This window comes from Ambystoma mexicanum, chromosome 11 (assembly GCF_040938575.1).
Source record: "Ambystoma mexicanum isolate Mex_15411 chromosome 11, UKY_AmexF1_1, whole genome shotgun sequence".
NCBI lineage: Eukaryota > Metazoa > Chordata > Amphibia > Caudata > Ambystomatidae > Ambystoma > Ambystoma mexicanum.
Genome location: NC_090934.1, coordinates 1,471,845,449 through 1,471,859,791, shown reverse-complemented (window position 1 = coordinate 1,471,859,791; position 14,343 = coordinate 1,471,845,449). Strand labels below are relative to the sequence as shown.

At 47.5% G+C, this 14,343-nt stretch overlaps 1 long non-coding RNA gene across 1 annotated transcript in view; it reads left to right on the top strand.

Moving 5' to 3' along the window:
* The window catches only part of LOC138504585 (uncharacterized), a 119,174-nt gene that overhangs the window by 5,953 nt on the left and 98,878 nt on the right, over window positions 1-14,343 (top strand). The window contains exon 2 of the long non-coding RNA XR_011279865.1: window positions 1,151-1,291. This is a non-coding gene — a long non-coding RNA (uncharacterized lncRNA). The remainder of the gene's footprint in view (window positions 1-1,150; window positions 1,292-14,343) is intronic.

Genomic DNA, 14,343 nt, shown 5'->3' with positions numbered 1-14,343 from the left:
TCTATGCAAGGTCAGCAGCATAATCACAGCTCACCACTGTGGCATGAAAACAAGCATAACACTCTTCATGGTTCTATGCAAGGTCAGCAGCATAATCACAGCTCACCACTCGGGCATAAGCACAAGCATAACCCACTTCACAGCTCTATGCAAGGCCAGCAGCATAATCACAGCAGCCAATCAGAGCGCTCTTTAGAGCTCAATGAAAGGGGGATGCTGAAAAGAAACACACAGCCTTCATATAACAACATAGATCACCAAAGCACAAGCACACTCCCTGTCCACATCTCAAGATCATGGAAGGTGAGTACAGCCATCTTCCCTGAACAGATCACCAGAACTGGCAGCCCCCATCACAGCCCTCTGCATAGCTCAATGAAAGGGGTTTATTACATCATACAGGCTTCACTTAGCAGAACACGCTGCAGCCCCCATCACAGCCCTCTGCATAGCTCAGTGAAAGAGGATGATTACATCATACAGGTTTCACTTAGCAGGACAGGCTGCAGCAGCGAAATCACAATTCTTTGCCCCCATCCGAACAGGGAACAACAGCACAGCCTCGCTCCTCAACAACTCAACAACAGGTGGCAGCAGCAAAGCCACTATTTCCAGAACATGTGGCAGCTTTCAAATTAATTGTAACCACTGGCAGTGCTCTGGGCAACTTTCCACTGCACTGTTTTTTCTCTGCGTCCATGCCAATGGAGGAGGAGACCCCTGTGGGGTGCATGTTCAACCTGCTGCCAAGTGAATATTCTGTAACAGCGCCTCGATGCCCGAGGGCAGTTGGTGCTCTTTATAAATGGAAATAAAAAAATGTACAGGCCCTAAACAGAAATCCCTGTCACCTGAAAAGCTGCATTAAACATTGCCACCAAAAACGGCTGTGCTTTGCTTTCCATGGCACATGTGTGGCAAGCATTTGAACATTTCACCAAGAATGGCTCTGTGTTTGCTTGTCTTTCATCTGAATAACAAGAAGTTATGCACTACATCCAAAAAAGGCCTTGTCTTACTGTTAATTCACATGAGGGGCAAGGATTTCAACATTGCAACCCGACACAGCTTTTGTTTTCCCTTTCATGTGAAAGCAGCGCTCTAAAACACCGCAAATGAAAATAACGGCTTGGCTTTTTCTTTTCTTCAGGGTCAAATCAAAGAACCCTGTGCAGGGGGGCCTACCCCTCCGTGTCAATGGACCAACAGCAAATGCAAACTCACTCAAAAAGGACAAAGTAAAGAATCCCAAGACCTACAGAACAGCATTTCAAACGTTAGATGAAAAACGGTTTGTACAAGTGTGAAATAAAGAAAAATGACTTCTAAAAGCCACTGTGAAAGGATAGCTTTGCGCGCACAGAAATGTCAGTGAAATATGTTGTGGGTGGGGTGTTGACTAAAGCTATGTACATTATGTTTTCCCCCACAAGACTTCAATCACCTTGGAACAGGCTCAGAATACTGGAAAAGCCAGTTTGAGCTCAGGCAGTAAACTTCTCAATTGAAAGCCTTGCTTGCCATTGGAAGTCGCACCTACAAGTGAACTATTCCACAATGACATGTGATGAGACTGAGGGCGTCATAATTTCCCACTCTGCCAGACTTTAAGGCAGTACTAGCAGGGAGAACAAAGAAAGCAGGTGTGGCTAGAGCTTGCCCACGAAGTGTGAGTTCCTCCTGCATCCACTACCAAGGACAAACTGACAAACTTCAAAGGGTGTAATAAAAATCTCTGGTCACCTGGCTGTGGGGGATGAAGCACTGCCCTCCCATATATGACAGATCCTCCAAATTGACATTAAGGGATTGATTCATTTTAGGCATTTTTCGCAGCACTCAGAATAAGAAGTAATTTCATTTTCTGATATTTTTCCATGTGATTTCCAGGCGGTTTTTTAGATACTAAGGAGGTAATTACGACCTTGGTGGTAAGGGGTTAATGGCCCAGGTAAAGGTGCCGGAGCCGTCAATCCCTTACCGCCTCATTAGAAGTTCTGCTCGCTGGACCAGCTAAGGACGCCTGGTTTTACCAGGCAGCCTTAGCGGGTCCCGCGAGCAGACCAGCATGCTAACAAAAGGCCCGTTATTAACAGGCCCATTGTTAGCATGCTCCCCATTCCCATTGATCCCTATGGGGGCTTGAATGGGATGGGGATGTACCGGGTCCGGAATCCTTGAATGAGGAATTACCGGGCCCTCCAAGGTCGGAATGGCCCGGTAATTCCTCATTCAAGGAACCCGGACCTGGTACCCGGTAAGGGGGTAGCCATGCTCCTAATAGCAGCATGGTTACCTCCTACCTAGTAATGACCCCCTAAGTGCATGTTCCTTGGACTTTGTGGACTGAAATGGCCAGTTAAGTCTAGTTTCTAGCTGATTTAAAAATGTGACAAGCATGAGATTTGATGGAAAGACGGAAAATGAGATTATGAACATGCTTAATCATTTGCAGAGTTATAACTCTTATATATTTTATGAAAAGGACAAAAATGCACCAAAGGGCCATGCTACCTCGCATGGAGTTGGCGATCGGCTTACCTAATTCCCTATGACTAACTGAAACCGCATATCTCTTTCTTATGGTGGTGGCTAGTATAAATATGAAGTCATAAGGCATAACTCAGTTTTGATAAAAAAAAAGTTGAACTGAGAAACAAAGAACTGTAATAAATGCCAAACAGACCAATGGTGCTCCCCCCCCTTGAACCAATGATGCCAGGTTACGGAGAGAGGAATGGTAGTCTGTCCTATCCCAGGGTAGGAGTAATTCTAGAGTACTCCCCCTAGATTGTAAAGTGAATGATGTCATTTGGGCTATATGAGGGGGACTGTACTAGACAGAGGGGGAGACCCACACAAAAATCCAGGGAGACAGGAGAAGGAGGACCGAGAGGAGGCAGCCGAACCATCCCAAGGAGAGTGCAGAGACCAGACCCCTTGCCTAGCTGTCCAGAGTGCCCTGAGATCCAGCTGGCTGTTCAGAATCCCATCCAGGAGAGTGAAGTGACCAGATCCCTTGCTATAGCTGTCCAGAGTCTCCTGAGATCCAGCTGGCTTTCCAGAATCCCAAACCAAGTCTTACTTTGTAAGTAGCAGATAACCCCTTTGAAAATCGCATCGAAATCTTTTTGAAAATCCCATTGAAAGTCCCAAACCACCAGTATAATTCATTCACCTTTCCATAGAAGAATCTGTATTAGCATAGCATATTCCTTTGATAAATCTATCAGTTGTCTGTCTAAGTCCTTAGTATCATTTTTAAATAAATCAATTAATTCTTCCATTGAAATTCACTTAAAAATTGTTGCCATTCACAATCAACAATCTTGTTGAGTGTTTTTATTAATTACTCTAGTCATTAAAGTATTGCCTCTAAATAATTTGTCTCTGTGCACTGAAAACCAAATGTACCCGTGTATTGTGTGCATTACCCCACAAACACCTAAGTTGCATCTGTCCTGTTAAAAAACCAATTTGTAGTGCCTTTGAGAGCAACCTCTTTTGCTAGAATGTTACCTGTTATGTGCCTCTGTTCTTGTAAACCGATTTTCCGATTCGGAACTATACCCTTTCCTTAGCTGCCTGTCATTGCAAGTCCTGTGTAAACCGAATTTCCTTCTTGTCTTGTATTTTCCCTTTTTGCATTTGCTTTCTCAGAAAAATCGATTGTTCATTTTCTTTTCACATTGCTTTGGTGTGCTGATTAGCATCCTATAAACTTCCCTATCTCATCAAGTGTAGCAACACGAATTTCCTTTCAATCTGTCCCCTAGCAATTGTGAGTAGCCGTGCGAGTAATAATCACAATCTGATTCTGCCGTTTTGCTCCAAAAATGGGTTTTCACTTTCTTTTCTGACTTCCCATCTTGGGGTGGTGGGCTTTATTCCAGATCTCATTTTCTGTTTCTATCCTTACTCCTTGCCACTGCCTTCCATCCAAAGGAAATAAGTTAGCAGATGTTTGGGGGTGAGTGTTGCAGGAGGGAGTGCTAAACGTTGGTGCTATCATCGCATTGTTTTATTTTATTCAGTTTTTACAAACTGTTTGAAAACTTTTTGAAAACTTTAACTTATTTAAAAAAAAAACTTTTTTAGTATACATAAAATAGAGTACAAAAACAAAATAGGAAGTACAACTAGACGACAAACTTTCTCTTAGCTTAGCACAAATGGACCTTGGCATATCTCCATTCGGGAAATTCATCTAATACCCGTTTATTTCTGCACTCTTTGAACCTTCCGTCTTCAGATCTATGTATATATAATAAGTGGCCTTCTTGTTAAATGACTTCACTGTTTGCCAAGTCAATCGTTTGCGGTTATCTTATCCTCACAATATGGAGATGTCGCCTCCAGCCGAATTTGCATTTGATCAAGGAATCTCATCATTGCGATCAGCAGGGATTTACTTTGGCCAATGTGAAGATGTATCCACCATTCTTGTGGGCTATACGACAGGACTCGACTCCTCTCCTTCCTTAAGCAGTTTTCTCGCTGAACTTTAAGTTCGGAGCAGCGCAGGACCAGATGTTTTAAATGTTCGTCTTCCTCTGTACATAACCTACATTTAGAGTTTCCAGCCGAAATCTTCCTTCGATGGATTAAGATCTCTTTGGTTTCATAGATGTTTAGGCGAAATTTTAGGCACAGTTTTCGTTATCGTTTACACGGTGATAGCGTTAAATATTTTGCGAGTGTGTTGTGTCTTTTGGGTTCAGGTGGAGTGTTTAGCATACATTTCTGAGAAGATCTTTTTTCATTGATTTCGATCCAGTCCCAGTCTAATAGTTTTCATTTTACTAGATATGGATTCTGCCATAAAGTATCTTCGTCTGAACCCAATTGTGCTAGAATCTCTTTGCACTGACGCTTCCACTCACACAATGCTGATTTTCCTTGTCCTTTGTCTTCTGTCAAGAATTTAACAGAGGGTACATTTGCCTCTTTGTGTGTCTTCCTGAACAGAGCCAGTTTGTTCCAGGTGATTCTCGCGTTAAGAGTAGAGATTCCTACCTCCAACAGTACACATGCTGTAGGTGTGCTTAATGGGATCTGTAGAATCCTTTTCCAAAAGATGCTTTCACAACGGGCCCATATTTTGTGATCACACCCAAACATGTTCTCAGCACCATAGGTGAGAATTGGGCTTACTTTACTTTGGTAAAGTTTTCTTACCGGTTCGTAAGAAAATTTGCCATATTTTTGCTGTAAGATAGTGCTGTTAATAGTGTGCAGCTTTTTCTGAGTCTTTTGTCATTGGGGTGTCATTTATGCTGGAATTAATCATGGTTCCTAAATATCTTGTGTGCGGCACCTTGTTTAGTTTATTTGATCCTATTGACCAAGTTGTTTTTTTTTTACTTGCCGTTCTTCCTCTTTGATTTTCCAATACTAAAATCTCTGATTTGGCCACATTGATCTCAAGACCCAAATCTTCGGCGAAAGTTCTTAATGCTGTGAGTTTTCTTTGGAGCCCAATGGGGGTCTGGTCTAGGATTACCATGTCGTCCGCATACAGGATATGATTTATTGGCACTCCATTTATGAGCGGCGGGAATGACTCAACGGATGTCAATGATGTTCCAACTTCAGATATATAGAAGTTAAACAAGGTAGCTCCTAACGGGCACCCTTGCTTCACACCCCTCTCCGTTGGTATGGGATTGGTTAGACTTCCTTCACGATCTAGTCTCACCTGTATGTAGGTGTCGGAGTATAGATCTTTAATAGCATGGATGAGGCTTGCATTGCATCCTCTTTCTTTGAGTTTTTCCATAAAGTTTCTCTATCTACTCCGTCGAAGGCATTCGCCATGTCAATAAACGCCAGATATATTTGTCGTCCTGAACTGATGGCGTCGATTTTTAGCAGGTTCAATATCAGCAGATTTACACTGCAGACTACACCTTTAACAAAGCCCAACTGGCTTTCATCATATACTTTATTTTGGTGGATCCACGTGGTCAGTTGAGCTAACAGCATCGATGCAAACACTTTCCCCACTACATCGAGTAGGGCTATTGGGCGGTAGTTTGTCGGATCTGAACGGATGCCCTTCTTGTAGATCGTAACGATAATCCCAGATTTCCATGTCTCAGGGATTTTCCCTTCCTTTTTTATTGTGTTGAAAAGCGTGTGACAGAAATTTGACCATTCTTCGATGTTTTCTTTTAGGTCTGCATTTGACAGGCCATCCGGTCCCGCTGCACGGGAGGCATTGCATCTCCTGATGGTCGCTCGGATGTCTTCTCTCTCCATGTCAATTTCCCACGGCTGTCTAGGATCTACATTTGATGGATCAGAGATTTTTCTCCTTTTGAGTAACATTGTGTAGTGATTTACATACTCCTTTTCGTGCACCATGCTTGATAGCAAAGCCTTGTCGGAGTTCTGTGTGTCGTTAATAATGTCCCAAAAGCCTCTAGTGTTCTTTCGATTTAGCGCCTTCAGCATTGACTCTGCGTCTCTTTGTTCAAATACTGCTCTGCGCTGTTTATACCAGTTATTATATTGGTTTTTCACCTTTTTTAGCTGCATTTCCGTATCCACTGAGTGTAGGGCACAATTTTTCCGTATTGATTTCCTTAATTCTCTCTTTCTTCGTGCTACTTCCGGGTCATACTGGTGTTTTTGGTACTCCGATCTCGTCAAAGACGTTCTCTTTTCATCGCATTAAAAACGGTTCTTTTTCCTGTTTTGCCATTAAAGATCTGAGTAAACTGTGATAGGATTTCTGAACTAATTGTTCGGTAGGAATCATTGCATTTGTGTTGCTACAACATTGGCCGCTGTTGTAAAATTGTTTGATTTTTCTTTTTTTATTAAACCATGAATTAATCCATATCTTATTGATACCCAGCAGTCTGGTTCCTGGCCCATTGTGACACAGGGTGTTTGTGGAGGTTGGGTGCGAGACGGGTTGGAGGCACTCGGAAAGAATCTGTAGTAGATTAAAGATAGAAAGTGTTTTATTGTGCCCCACATTCATTGTCGGGGGAGGAGTCCCTGGCTGGAGTGTGCCGTGTTATAAAATGGTAACACCCCCCACTAGTGAATCAGTGCCACCAATGGGGGCCATCCAGCCTGAACTGCCAGTAATTCCCCCTGCTACCAGGCAGAGGCCCCCTGCAGCCTGAACTACCAGGCAGAGTCCCCCTACAGCCTGAACTGCCAGGCACAGTCCCCCTGCAGCCTGAAATTCCATGCCATGTCCTCCCTGCAGCCTGAACTGCAAGGCAGTGTCCCCCTGAAGCCTGGACTTCCAGGCAGTGTCCCCCTGAAGCCTGGACTGCCAGCGCTGCAGAGGGGGGACCCTGCAAGCTGGAAAGTGGGGGCCAGTAACCTGTGCCCCAAGGAGGGCAGGAGAAGGAGAGGGATAGTTAGTGCTGAGGGAAGATATGAATAACACCCTCTCTTCACCCTCCCCCTGAGCCTCCTGGAGCCAGGTATGATGAAAACCATAAAACACGCCAAAGGGCTGCATCCGTCACAGGAACTCACAGCAGGTAAAGAGGAAAAGAGCCGCAGCGTTGGCTCTGAAGAAACAGATGCGGGTGGTTACTGGGCACCTGGTGCACACGTGGGCAGCTTTCGCATGGGCTATTATCAAAGGTCACGCACGCAGCAGGTGAAGGCAAGGGGGGCAACAAGAAATTCCACCCCTGAATTCTTTGACCTGTTTCAGGGAAGACATGTCCTGTGCGGGCAGCCAGTAGGGGCAAGGGGGTGCCCCTTAGCTGGCCATAGTCCTGTGGGACAGAGTCAGTCCTGTGTCTGGCAAAAGGCCCATCCTTGGGAGCCCTCGGGAGGTGCAAACTTGGGGGGAAACCCTCTATTCCTACACAGGCAGCCACTCCAGTCAGAAGCGCCCCAACCTCGCCAATTGCAAATAGCTCTACATTCAGTTGGCAATGCCTCATTGCCCACAAGCCAGGGATAAAGCAGCGTGGGCCCATGAAAGGATGGGGTGCCATGCCTGCTCAGGACAGCGGGGCGCCACTGCCTGGGGACTCTCGGGGTGTGCTGTCACTGTGGTGGTTCCCGTCCGTGAGACCGGGGAGAGCGCTCTGTGTCCGCCTGCCTGGGCGGGCACGGGTGTGGCACCGGACTACAGCCCTGGGTCCACCTGCCTGGGCGGCCACGGGTGTGGCACTAGACTATAGCTCTGTGTCCGCCTGCCTGGCACTGGACTATAGAGAAGTGAATCAGTACACAGTCCTTTACACTCTGCCTACCTGGCCTGTACCTTTCGTTCCAGTGGTCGACTTTGCCTTCCAAGCCAAGAGACTTGCCTTTTATCCAGTTTCCTCCTATTCATTCCAGCGTAGCTTTCACTCACCCAGCAGGGTGGCTGTCCTTGCAGGACAGTCAACCAGCCAATCACGCCAGAGTGCATTTGGATCTCCTAGGAGAGTAAGCACAGGGAGTTTCGGGCACCTCCTCACTTCCTGCCCACCCCAGACACTCAGGCGCCAGAGGCGGTCTTCAGTCCTGAAGCCTGCCAAAGGTGTAGGAACAAAGGGACCAAACCTGATTTGGCACACGGAGACAAACTCTAGAACAGTGGTCTTCAAACTTTTTTGGCCAGGGCCCCCCTGAGCAAAATTTGGGCAGGTCGGGACCCCCCAGAAATGCCAAATGGACAGTATATATTGCGCGCCGTCACCTGCTCCCATCAAAGTCGCTGGGCTCCCTCATCCCACTCCTACCCAGTCGCTGGTCTCTCCCCACCCCATCACACACCCAGGGCTCTCCCCACTCTGCTCCCATCACTATCCCATGGTTCCCGCCCATTGTGCTCCCACCATAGTCCCTCGGTTCCCCCATCCCGTTCCCAACACAGTCTGAGGGCCAGTGGCGGCTGGTGAATCTTTTTTAAGTGGAGGGGCATTAAGGGGAGGTTCGGGGGGGTTTCCCCCTGTGAATTTTTTTTTAAATAATAGGTTAAAATGTTGCATTGTAGAGCATACTTTTAACAAAAAATGGGTAAATAGCCAAACAGTTTGCAATTGTTGCTGGGAGTCCAGGGGGCAGGCATTGATATTTTATTTCTATCGCGCTCGTACACAAGTGTTTCAGAGCGTGACAAGGCAAGGGAGGGGAACAGAGGAGAATAAAACAGCGATCTTACTAGGCCCAGTGACATTGAGAACGCGCAAGTGTGAGGGGAAAAGTGCATGGAAGGGGGGAGAAGTGGAAAGTGCGAAGCAGAGGAGAAACAGATAAATAACAATAAATAAATAATAAAGGCAACAAACAGTGGTAGTGCAGCCAGCAATTTGCAAGTGCTACGTTTAAGGCAGCAGACAGGGTAGGTCTGATAAGTGCAGGAAGAAAGATGGTTCTCCTCAAGTTTTAGAGTGGCAGGGCGCTGTTCCAGAGGGAGGCCCCAGCCGAAGACGGAGATCTACCCCCAGCTCGTTTCTTTGATAAACGACTGACCCTGAGGGAGTTGGAGGTAGAGGAGTGAAGAGCTCGAGAGGGGAGGTATTTGCGGAGGAATAGCTGAAGGTATTTTGGACCGAGGCCCCAGAAAGCCTTGTGGACAAGGCAGAGGGTTTTGAATGATAGATGTCCGGTAAAAAGATACCATCCCTGTCCCCTGGGCCCCACTGGTCCTAACACAATGAACATGATTATGTGTATATGCAAGGCGCTGCACATTCATACAGCAATCACTCTATCATTCACATGAGCATCCATCACCATACACTCATTCATAACGCATCCATACACATGTTTAAATAAAAACAATGAACATAAACGTACCTTCTGCATTGGCCTGTGTGTGGGTGCTGCTCCAGCTGCTCTGTCCGTATGTGCGAGGAGGCGCAGGAGCTCCCCCTCGGACATACAGACATGCAGTGCCCCAGCCAGCATTTCCAATGAGCTATGCAATGCTGGCGAAGCAAAACGCCCCAGCACTTGCATGGCTCAGTGAGCATGTGCGGCTGGGGAACTAAACTGAACTGTCAAAGGGAAACAGTGTTTCCCTTTGACAGTTCAGCCAGCCCAGGAGCACTCCATTAGCTGGATAAAGCAGCTGAGGGAGTGCTCACTGTTTCACTGGGCTGGCTCCTTAGCTCCTCCATAATGGGTGAGGGGCCACTATGCAGTTAGTAATGTTGACCATTGTTGCTGAATGTATCACAATTTACTTACATTTTAACACAAAGCACCCCTTTGGGTACTATTGAAACAGTGGGCTTCATAACTACTCTGGCGGTAGCTGTGCCGGTAAAACCGGCACGGCTGCCACTGGAGTTGCATCCGGGTCTGGCACCCGCGAATGGGCAATTACTAGGTCATGCCGAGTTAGGCGGACATGATAATTGCCCTTTCGAAGGTGCCGGTAGATCCCCATTCCCATTTGAGCCCCATATGGCTCAAATGGGAAGGGGGAGCTCGGATGCACCGGCACCGTTAATAACGGTGCTGGTGCATCCGACGAGCTGAGGTCAGACCTGGCGGGGGCTGTCAAGCACCCACGAGCACAACTCTTACTATGGCGGAACGGTAGCAACGGTGCCGGTAGCTTACCAGCACCGTTGTTACTGGTCCGCCATAGTAGTAATGAGGCCCAGTCTGTGACTAAAGGAATGAATATCCATTTACAACTGTGGGCCACTTTTTCATTGTTGCCTGAGACAGTTTCATGCTTCAGCCCGCCCATGTGGGCCACCCCTGCCCATTTCTTCCAATCTAAAAAAAAAAAAAAAAAAAAAACATCTTTTTTCATGCTGAGCTCTCAGGGCCCCCCTGGGATGCACCCGCGGACCCCTAGGGGGTCGCGACCCACAGTTTGAATACCACTGCTCTAGAAGGACCTTTCCAAAGAGAAATGGCGAAAAAAGAAGACCGGACCTGTTTAAACAAAGGGGGCTCAAAAGCCATCTTGAAAAACATGGCTCCCGTGATTTAACGCTACCGGTGTTCGCAGTCGGGATAAATCATGGTAGTTTGTTGTAAAACCACTGCCACCAGCCATTTCGATAGGAAAGGGTAGCATTTGACTGCTACAGGAGTTTCTAGACACAGGGGATACTAGGTAACCCCTCCAGCACTCCATTGTAAGATAGTGTGTGTGCTGGGTCTAGGAATTTAAAAAGACTAGTAAAGTCAATTTAACCTTACATTCTCTGGGAAACAGTGGTTTATCCCAGAAAAGGTATTTAAATCTTGGGACAGCCTGAAAAGGTTTCCCTGTGCCACTGTGCTGAGGGTGCTGTGTGACACACATGAAAAGATGATGCCTATGGAGTTGTGTAAAACTCCATCACTAAAAGAAATAAACACAGAAAACAAACAGAATTAAAAAGTTCCACGTCCCAAAGTTTAGCAAAAGAGTGGGGGTCTCTAAGGTGGGAGGAATTGGCACATTTTGAGAATTCTCCCTAACACCTGGTGTCCCTGCTTGTGCCCACCCTACACAACTTTGGTGGCTGCAGTATTCAACTCTGTCTTGTTTTAACCCTCTCGCTTCCTCGAGCGACCTTTTCCCTCTAACCTCGGAATTCTAAACGTGGCAGTAATTCTGTTAACGACAAAAGAAAGTTATTGTAAGAGAGTTACCGCCACCTTTTCACCGCATTGTGGAAGCCCCTCCCCCCCTCCCTTCTTGCGCGCCCATTCTGGTGCCGCCCCCCGTCCGTCGCGCTGCTGGCAGTCTGGGTGCTTTAGCTGCTTGCGCGTCCCTTCTGGGGGCCCCTGGTCCCTCGTGCTGCTGGACTCTCCTAGTGGTGCCTAGTCCTGCAGAGTGCAGCGGCTAGGCTGCCCTGCTGGCTGTCCCATACTGACCCCAGTCCTGTTCTCCTTGCCCTGGCACCCCTGTCATGCGCCGCCAATGTTGGGGGATATGGTCGCGGTGGAGACTGGGCCGCCATTAGTCACCCCTTCACGTTATACCACGCACTATGTTTAGCGGTCTAGTTGTTCCGCAGCGCTTGCTTCGGCATGCCTATTTCTTTCCGTCACACCCGGAAGCCTACGCGTTGCAACCCTCTCGCGTCAGGCTCCGGGTGAGACGCTAGTTTTCTCTGTTCTCTCTCTCCCATCTTTCTGTTTATAGCGCTGTTGACGGCTCTCCTAGCCGGTGCATCTGTTTTCCCGTACCTCCCATTGTTTTGTTCTCGTTGTCTTACCTTGTCTCTCTTTGGTTCCCGTTTTCTGTCCTGGGCTCCGCCCCTTTTCTCCGTGAAGATTTCTTTCCCGTCCATTCTCGTCGGACTTACAATTCTGGAGTTTCACTATACTTCTGCCTTCCATATCTTCTGGGATCCACTCAGCACAACTTCGCCGGGGGTTTTTTATGCCATCAGGCTTTTTCCCCCATATAGCTTGCTCCGGCAGAGAAGCCACTTCTAGACCTTGTTGTAGGTCAGGGTGGCTTCCTCCCGGGGTAGGCCCTATCCTCCATCAAAAAAAACTGCTTGGTGGAAGAAAAGATTGGAACCGCCCAGGGGATCCATCGCCACAGGTGAGGAGGTGGACGGAGGGTTGGAGTTAGAAGAAGAAGAGGGAGATCTGGAGTTTGATTCTGACAGATTGCAACGCCTGAAAGAAACTATGGCTACCCCCGAACAGCTGCAAGAGCTGATTCAAGCTGTACAAGGAATGAACGTTGAATTACAGAACGTCAAGGCTGAAAATGCAGCATTAAGACAAATGATCACGGCTCGAGAATCTAGGGAGACCGATCTCCCTCCCATGTCTTTGTCCTCGGGTAAATACGATGGATCGCCAAGACGTCTCAAGGAATTTCTCGAATCTTGTGCCATTTACTTTGCCTTTCGTCCTCATACCTTCGCCAGCGCTCATACCAAGGTGGGGTTTGTTATATCAAATTTAATAGGAAACGCCCTGGCCTGGGCTTCCCCACTAGTAACCAGTAACAATCCGATACTCCAGGACTATGGTGCCTTTGTTACCTTGTTTAAACAGACCTTCGAACAGGCCGAGATAACTCACATAGCGGCTGAAGAACTGCTAGACGTTCAGCAGGGCACCAGCGATCTCAGGACCTATATTTCGTCCTTCAAACGCCTAGCGATTGAGGCCGGATGGCCAGAACATGTGCAATTTACGATATTTCGTCGTGGCTTAAGAGAAGAATTAAAGGACGAGCTGGCTCGTTTGGCACTTCCCACCTCTCTATCGGATATGATGTCCATAGCCCTCCAGATAGAATTCCGTCTCAGCGAACGGCGGACCGAAAGACGAAAGTTGCGCATCCCAGTCAACTCACCCTCTTCAGGAACCCCTTCTCATCTGTTACCCTTAGCTTCAAGCAAAGAAGAACCCATGCAGATAGGCGCCGCAAGAGCCCCGTTAACACCTGAAGAACGTAGAAGAAGGCGAGACACTGGTCTCTGTTTGTATTGTGGATCGGATACGCATCTACTACGAAAATGCCCAGCGGTTCCTCCCCGTACACCGGGAAACGACAGACCTCGGAACTAAAGGGGGCAGGTTTCCGAGGTATGTCTTCTCGCCCCTATGTAACCTTGGCGGTTAACCCCCAAGGAGATACCATGGACTCTCGTTTGATGGTAGTGTCCTTACAGATACAAATCTCCACCAAGAAGTTAACCACGCTAGCCCTTATTGACTGTGGTGCTGCTGGAGTCTTTATGGACACCATTTGGGCTGATCAACAAGGTATTCCTTTGGTTCGGCGTGAGGACGCTCAGAAGGTAGAAGGCGTTGATGGGACCCCGCTTTCCTCTGGTCCCATCACTCATACAACAGAACCACTCACTGTGGTGATCCAACATCATACAGAACAAATGACATTCGATCTTATTCGAGCAGCCCACTTTCCAGTCATACTGGGTATCCCATGGCTGAGAAGGCACAACCCCTCGATTGATTGGTTCAGGAATACTATTACCTTTGAATCAGGATTCTGTAAGGAACTCTGTATACCACACCGGTCACAGGAAGTAGTGAAGGTCCTCGCGCCTGAATCCACCACTAAGTGCGAGGTCTGTTGCATTCCAACTGAATTGGAGGAATTTCACGAAGTCTTTGTTGACAAGACGATATTAGAGCTGCCCCCACATCGTCCAGAGGACTGTGCCATAGAACTCACACAAGACGCATTAGTCCCCTTCGGGCGGATGTTTCCGCTATCTCTCACCGAGAAGGTAGCTCTACGGAGATACTTGGACTCCCACCTGACTAACGGATTGATCCGGCCTTCCAGATCTCCCGCAGGGGCCCCATTATTTTTTATCCCAGGCTCCCAGAACGGTCTCGCCGACGCCCTTTCTCGGCGTAATTCCCCAGGGATGGGTGCCACTTCTCCGGCAGAAGTACTTATTCCCCGTAATAAGATTGTGG